This window comes from Calonectris borealis, unplaced genomic scaffold, assembly GCF_964195595.1.
Source record: "Calonectris borealis unplaced genomic scaffold, bCalBor7.hap1.2 HAP1_SCAFFOLD_50, whole genome shotgun sequence".
Lineage (NCBI taxonomy): Eukaryota > Metazoa > Chordata > Aves > Procellariiformes > Procellariidae > Calonectris > Calonectris borealis.
In genome coordinates this window covers 279,023-286,540 of record NW_027441459.1, presented here as the reverse complement: position 1 = coordinate 286,540, position 7,518 = coordinate 279,023, and the positions used below count along the sequence as shown (strand labels likewise).

The window sequence follows — 7,518 nt, the reverse complement described above, 5'->3', positions numbered from 1 at the left end:
TGGAGTGCTAAATGCCTACACCTCGCATGTTATGTCTATGGCTGTGGAGTTAAAAGCTTATATATTTTATTATTTTTTAAGACATCTAAAGAGGAAGGTATCTATGTGAGAGGGTGTTTTAAAGGATTTGATATGTTCTAAAGTCTACTTGAACATTAAAATGACCAGAAAGTGTCAAAAGATTTCCCGCCGGTGAAATCGTCAAACCTTTTCAGACACACCGTGAGAACCTTGGGCACACGATGGATTGTAAACCTCTTGGAGGCGGCAACCATCTTGTCACACCTTGAAACCAAGCACAGAGCCAAGTGCTGAAATGCACCCTGAAATGCAGCCTTTTTCCCCGCCAGAAGGCCACACAAGCTTTCATGTCTCACACATCCTTACGCTATTTTAAGGCTATTCAGTACCATAAGGCCAGGTTAAAAAAAAGCTGCGTCTCATTGTCCAGAGAAGGGCAACGAAGCTGCTAAAGGGTCTGGAGCACAAGTCTTGTGAGGAGCGGCTGAGGGAACTGGGACTGTTTAGTCTGGAGAAGAGGGGAGACCTCATCGCTCTCTACAACTACCTGAAAGGAGGTTGTAGCGAGGTGGCTGTTGGCCTCTTCTCCCAAGTAACTACCGATAGGACGAGAGGAAATGGCCTCAAGTTGCGCCAAGGGAGCTTTAGATTGGACATTAGGAAACGTTTCTTTACTGAAATAGCGGTCAAGCATCGGAACAGGCTGCCAGGGAAGCAGCTGAGTCACCATCCCTGGAAGTATTTAAAAGACGTGTAGATGTGGTGCTTAGGGACATGGTTAGTGGGCATCGTGGTGTTGGGCTGACGGTTGGACTCGATGATCTTATGGGTCTTTTCCAACCTTAATGATTCTATGATTATTGTGCATGAAGCCTTCGGGAAAAGCTAACATGCGTCATGACATGCAGCACCTTCACGCAGGATCTAGTACTAATATGTCGTTAGAAATCATCTTACTGGCTGCACTTAAAGCAGTTTTCGCCATCCAGCTGCTCCGGTTTCACAAAGTCCTCCAGAGCTGCGGTGACAGATGGTGTTGTCCGAAAAGCGGATTCGTGCCCGGCGTGCAAGTAACCAATTCCACACGCTCAGGAGAGATATTGTTTTATTCAGGCCTGGGTGCTCGGTGGACTTGCCACAAATCAAGCACACCTGGTCTAGTCACCTTTCTGTTTATATCCATGCTTCTCATACATAATTTAAATTTCCTTGTTACATATTCATTACATTTCCGAGAACTAATAATATTACATCATCTTAAACACATGCGCACTAAAGCCTTTAGGGTCTTCTTGGGGGTCTCGGGTGGGCTCTGGTGGTCGGCAGGGTAGTGAACTCTTCATGAACTTATTTCCTCTTTTACCTTATAGGGTCGCAATTTGTCCCTAAGCCATGCTTGGACCACGTTTGTTTATAGTTTCCATAGCTCACTACCTCTAAAACACACAGCTTATAATTAATTACTACTCCACACAATTACAAACACACACCTGTTAGTTATCTAACTTCTAAGCAACAAATCTGCATTGTTTAAAATTACAGAAGCGAGCAATATAGAATCCACAACAAACTATCTATCACCATAGTGTTCTTAAATTAAAACACATACATCTTGATCTCCTCCAATCAAACACCCACTCACTAGCTTCATCATTCTGGTTTCTTATTAACTGGTCTTTTAACCCAGTTCTGGGTGAGGGCTATACACAGGATGATACCACTTTAAAAATTAATGTTGATTAAGATTAACATTAACAATGGGGCTGCCTGGAGGAGTGAGAAAGGGGAGCCCTGAGCTCGGGGAAAGGCCCTCACCCAAACACTTGCTAGGAGTTTACGCAAAAACCTAGCTAGATGACCCTGAGGAGACCCACCCTGAAGCCACAAGCAGTGTCCCGAAGGAGGCAGAACGAGGGTGTTATGCTGAACGTTTCCCTCAATTCCCAGGGATTCCCGGGGCTATCAAGAGTGACCTCTCTGTGGCACCGCTCAGTTCAGCTATTGATGGTGTGGAGGAGGGTCATCCACAACGAATGGCGGCTCCTGAGGCGGCTCCAGCGCGGACTCGGGACCAGAGGACAGGCGCGGCGCCGACACTGGCACCGACACCATGGCTGGTGGTAAGGCGGGAAAGGACAGCGGGAAAGCCAAGGCGAAGGCGGTGTCGCGCTCACAGAGGGCTGGCCTGCAGTTCCCCGTGGGACGGATCCACAGGCACTTAAAGACTCGGCCCACCAGCCACGGGCGAGGGGGAGCCACCGCAGCCGTCTACAGCGCCGCCATCCAGGAGTACCTCACCGCCGAGGTGCTGGAGCTGGCGGGCAATGCCTCAAAGGATCTGAAAGTCAAGCGGATCACTCCCCGTCACCTGCAGCTGGCGATCCGCAGGGACAAGGAGTTGGATTCGCTGACCAAAGCCACCATTGCTGGTGGAGGCGTCATCCCGCACATTCACAAGTCTCTAATTGGAAAGAAGGGACAACAAAAAACGGCATAGAGGGGGAAAAAAAAAAGCCAAAGGAAGCGGCCCGTTCCCTCCCGTCGTCGTACTGTACCTGGGACAGAAGAAATCTTGGGGATACGTGGAATTTTTTTTTAAGGAATAGTTCAAAGGAAGAGCACAGGCGATTGACTGTACCAAACATTGGTATGGGCTTCAGATTCAAAGTTTGACGCAAAGTTGTACCTTGTGGGGGGGCGGCAGTCGGGGCGGTGGGCGAGGGGCTCGGCTGCTCCCCTGGGTTTTGTACAAAAATGGAAGGGATAAACCATTTTTTAATTTAAAAAAAAAAAAAACAAAGGCCACCCCCAGAAGGAATGTGGCGACCCACCCAGACCGAGCCCCCACGCAAACACACATCTGTCCAGGTCTCTGGCTGCAGGGAGTGCCTGAGCCTGTCCCTGGTACAGGAGGGCAGCAGAGACAACACCTGTGTGCGCTGTGACCAGGTGGATGATCTGCTCAGCCTGGTGGCAGAGCTGAAGGAGGAGGTGGAGAGGTTAAGGAGTATCAGGGAGTGTGAGAGGGAGATAGATTGGTGGAGCCGCACCCTACCATCCCTGAGGCAAGGGCAGCAAGTGGAGGCTCCACAAGAAGCGGAGGATCCCCCGCCCTCTTGCCACCAGGCAGAAGGAGGGGACCCAGGCGACGACGGGGGGGGGAATGGACACAGGTCCCTGCTCGGGGCGCCAGGCGAACCCCCGCCCGGCCTCCCTCACCCCAACCTTCCCAGTTGCCCTTACAGAACAGATATGGGGCCCTGGAACTTGAGGGCCAGACAAACGAGGACGCAGATGAAGGCCCATCCAGGGGGTTGCCTGAGGCGAGGCAGTCAGCCCCACGCATGACGACTGCCTCCGGGAAGGAAAAAAGGAGGGTAATTGTCCTAGGTGATTCCCTTCTGAGGGGGACGGAGGGCCCAATTTGCCGGCCAGACCCATCCCACAGGGAAGTCTGCTGCCTCCCTGGGGCCCGGGTTAAGGACATTACTAGGAAGCTCCCCAGTCTGGTACAGCCCTCCGATCACTACCCGCTACTGGTTATACAGGCTGGCAGTGAGGAGGGTGCAGAGAGAAGTCCGGAAGCGATCAAAAGGGACTTCAGGGCGCTGGGGCGACTGGTGGGAGGATCGGGAGCACAGGTGGTGTTTCCCTCGATCCCTTCAGTGGCAGGGAGGAATACTGAAGGGAACAGAAAACTCATCGGATCAACACGTGGCTCAGGGGCTGGTGCCGTCGGTGAAATTTTGGCTGCTTTGACCACGGGGAGGTTTACACGGCACCGGGGCTGCTGGCGACGGATGGAGTTCAGCTGTCTCACAGGGGGAAAAGGATTCTCGCCTATGAGTTGGCGGGGCTCATCGAGGGGGATTTAACTGAGGTTCGAAGGGGGAAGGGGATAAAACGCGTTTCTTCTGGCGATGGCTTTTGGCCATCGAGTGGAAACCATGGCCGGGTCTCCTCTTCTGGGAGGGCGACGACCACGAGCTGAGCTCACCTCTAGAGCCTGGGGGGGGTTGCGCCCTGCCCGCCCGCACTGCCCGCCCCACCTGAGGCGCCACGCCCTGTTTGCCCGCCCTGTTCGCCGCGCTCCGGGTCGCTCGCGCTCCCTGGGGGCTGCTCCTGTACCTGAGGGGGTTTGGCCGCCGTCCCGCCTGTCCCCGCCCGCGCTGAGTCAGAGCCGCCGCTCGTCAGGAGCTCGCTCCCCGGCTCGGGGGAGGGGGCTGGGGCACCCTCTCGCTCCTGCGCTTTTGCCTTGGCGGTTTTTGCCGCGGTTTTGCCGCTTCAGGAAGGGTCCCCTGGCGGGATGCTCCGCTCCGGAGCCCTTCGCCTCGGTGGCTTCTCTGAAACGGCGGGTACCCCGGGTTTTAAACGGCCGCCGTCCCCCCCGCCCGCGCTGAGTCAGAGCCGCCGCTCGTCAGGAGCTTGCTCCCCGGCTCGGGGGAGGGGGCTGGGGCAGCCTCTCTCTCCCTGCGCTTTTGCCTTGGCGGTTTTTGCCGCGGTTTTGCCGCTTCAGGAAGGGTCCCCCCGCGCGATGCTCCGCTCCGGAGCCCTTCGCCTCGGTGGTTTGGACCCTAGAATCAAAGCTTTGGGCCCTTCAAATGAGGCTTTGGGCCCTACAAATGAGGCTTTGAAAATGAAAACGAGACTTTGAACCCTCAAATCAGGCTTTGTGCCCTAAACTGATGCTTTGGTACCAAAACCTAAGGCTTTGCAACCTAAAAAAACCAGGAGGGCTTGCAGCCTGAAAAAACCAGGGGGGCTTCAACCTCTGAAAAAGGAGGATAGCAAGCCTAAAAGAAGGAGGATAACGAGCCTAAAAAAGTCGGGCTTGGACCTTAAAAAAGGGGGGCTTGGTCCTCAGGAAAGGAAGGTTTGCAGCCTAATAAAAGGAGGGCTTGCAGCCTAAAAAAAAGGAGGGCTTAGAGCCTAAAAAAACCAGGAGGGCTTGCAGCCTAAAAAAAAGGAGGGCTTGGAGCCTAAAAAAAAGGAGGGTAATCCTGCGGAGGGCAATCGTGCCTAAAAAAAGGAGGGCAATCGTGCCTAAAAAAAAGGCGGGTAATCGTGCCTAAAAAACAGGCGGGTTTGGAGCCTGCAAAAAAGGCGGGTTTGCAGCTTGAAAAAAAGGTGGGTAATCGAGCCTAAAAAAACCAGGAGGGCTTGCAGACTGAAAAAAGGAGGGTAATCGTGCCAAAAAGAACTTTGAGGGCTTGCAGCCTAAAAGAACCAAGAGGGCTTGGACCCCTGAAAAAGGAGGGTATCGAGCCTAAAAAACAGGAGGGTATGCAGCTTTAAAAAAAGGAGGGCTTGCAGCTTTAAAAAAAGGAGGGCTTGGAGCCTAAAAAAGGAGGGTTTGGACCCTAGAATCAAAGCTTTGGGCCCTACAAATGAGGCTTTGGGCCCTACAAATCAGGCTTTGAAAATGAAAACGAGACTTTGAACCCTCAAATCAGGTTTTGTGCCCTAAAATGATGCTTTGGTACCAAAACCTAAGGCTTTGCACGCTAAAAACTCATCTTTGGAGGCTGAAGAGGAGGATTTGGGCCTTCAGAATTGCAGTCTGTCTCCTAAAAATGAGGCCTTGGTCCCTGAAAATAACTTGTAAATAAGGGTTTGCCCTCTACAAATGACACTTTGGACCTTCACAGTCAGACTCTGGGCCTTCAAAGTGATGCTCTGGGTCCTTAAGATGAGTCTTTGGACATTAGAAGTGGGGCTTGCAACTTACAAATGAGGGTTGATACCCCAAAAAGGAGGGTTTATACCCTAGAATCAAAGCTTTGGACTCTGCAAATGAGGCTTTGGGCCCTAAGAGAGGGGGTTTGGACCATAAAAAGGAGGGTTTGGACACTCAAGATGCAGCTTGGAACCTGAAACCAACTGGCTGGATCCTAAAAATGCTGGTTAGGAGCCTGAAAATGAGGCTTCGGCAAGTAAAAATGCAGCCCTGGGCTCCGAAAAGGAGACTTTGCAAACTACAGCTGAGCCTTTGGACCATAAAAATGAGGCGCTGGAAGCCAAACCGAAGGCTTTGCAAAGTAAAACGCGGCTTTGGACACTCTAAAGATAGCTTTAGACCCTAAAACAAAGCTTTCTTCCCTAAAAAATGAGGGTTTAGACCCTCTAAGTAAAACTGTGGGCCCTAAAAAAAGGCTATGGGTCACAAAAGACACGTTGGGACCTGAAAAATGAGGATTTCGGCCCTTAGCAGGAGGCTTTGGGCACAAAGAAGGATGGCCGAGGTGCCACAAACAAGGCTTTTGACCCCGCAAAGGAGGGGAACTTCTTGGTTCCTCTCTGGCCCCCAGAAGGGAACCTTCGGTCCCTAAAATAGGGCTTTGGGCACTCCAATGGAGGCTTTGACCTGTAAATGAGAGTTTCCAAATGAGAGTTTGGACCCTCAAAAGGAGGGTTTCGGGCTTAGAGAATGTGGCTTTGGGCCTTAGAAATGGGGCTTTGGAAACGAAGTTGAGGCTTTGAACCCTGAAATTAGGTGTTGTGCCCTAAAATGATGCTTTGGTACCAAACGCTAAGGCTTTGCACCCCAAATATGGGCCATTCAAAGCTCAAAAGGCGGCTTTGGGCCATCCAAATTGCAGACTGCCTCCTAAAACTGAGGCGTTGCTCCCTGAAAAGGAGGCTTTGGAAGCTAAAAATGAGGGTTTGGACCCTCAAAATCAGTCTTTTGGCCTTAAAAATAACCAAAGGCTCTCGGCCCTTAAAATGAGTCTTGGAACCTGAAAAGGGCAGTTTGGAACTATAAATGAGGGTTTGTACCCTAAAAATGAGGCTTTGGGACCCAAAAGCAAGGCTTTCAAGCCTAGAATCACAGCTTTGCACTCTACAAATGACGCTGGGGAAAAAAGTTCCACCACCCCCCGCCCCGGACAATGGCAGGGACTCACACTTGAGGATGGCGGCCTTCCTGCAGAGCCGGGCGCTGCCGGGTCAGAAGTGGCGCCAGGCGGCCTCGCTGTCGCACACCTCGTGGAGGTAGCGGCAGGTCTGGCCCAGGCTCAGCAGGTGGGACATGATGTGCAGCAGCTGTGGGGAGAGACGAGGGGGAGAGCATCAACCCTGGGACCCCCCCTGCTTGCAGGGGCAGACCCCCGCCCCGCCATCCCCCCCTGCTCAACTCACCATCTCGGGGGGAGACGCTGGGTGGCGGCCACGGCCTCCCCCTCCTCGCCACCCTTCAGGCTGCTGCGGGGTCCCTTGCGCTGCGGGGAGGGGGTGTGGGGGAGGTGATGGCAGGCGGCCCCACAACAAGCATCACCCCCTGCCACCCATCCTCGTGTACCCCACTCCCACCCCGGCGGCCTCACCGTCACGTCCTCGTCACCGTCGGTCGGATGCCAGAGGCGATGGCGGCGAGAAGCCCGGTGGCCCATGGCTGCCGTCCAGCGGCACGGCCACGGGACACTGACTCTCTGTGAGCCGGGGGCTCCCATGGAGTCAGGGGGGTCCAGAACATGGGGGCGGCCGGGGAGGGGGCAC

At 53.4% G+C, this 7,518-nt stretch overlaps 1 long non-coding RNA gene and 1 pseudogene across 1 annotated transcript; one reads left to right on the top strand and one right to left on the bottom strand.

Annotated features, from left to right (window-relative positions):
- Positions 1 to 1,913: 1,913 nt before the first annotated feature.
- LOC142076452 (histone H2A.V-like) lies at positions 1,914 to 2,883 on the top strand (annotated as a pseudogene).
- A 75-nt stretch (positions 2,884 to 2,958) lies between these two features.
- On the bottom strand, positions 2,959 to 6,974 carry LOC142076453 (uncharacterized). Its single transcript, XR_012671186.1, has 3 exons — positions 6,927 to 6,974; positions 4,150 to 4,364; positions 2,959 to 3,000 (listed from the first exon to the last, which is right to left on the bottom strand). It is a non-coding gene; the product is annotated as an uncharacterized LOC142076453 (long non-coding RNA).
- Between the last annotated feature and the right edge of the window lie 544 nt (positions 6,975 to 7,518).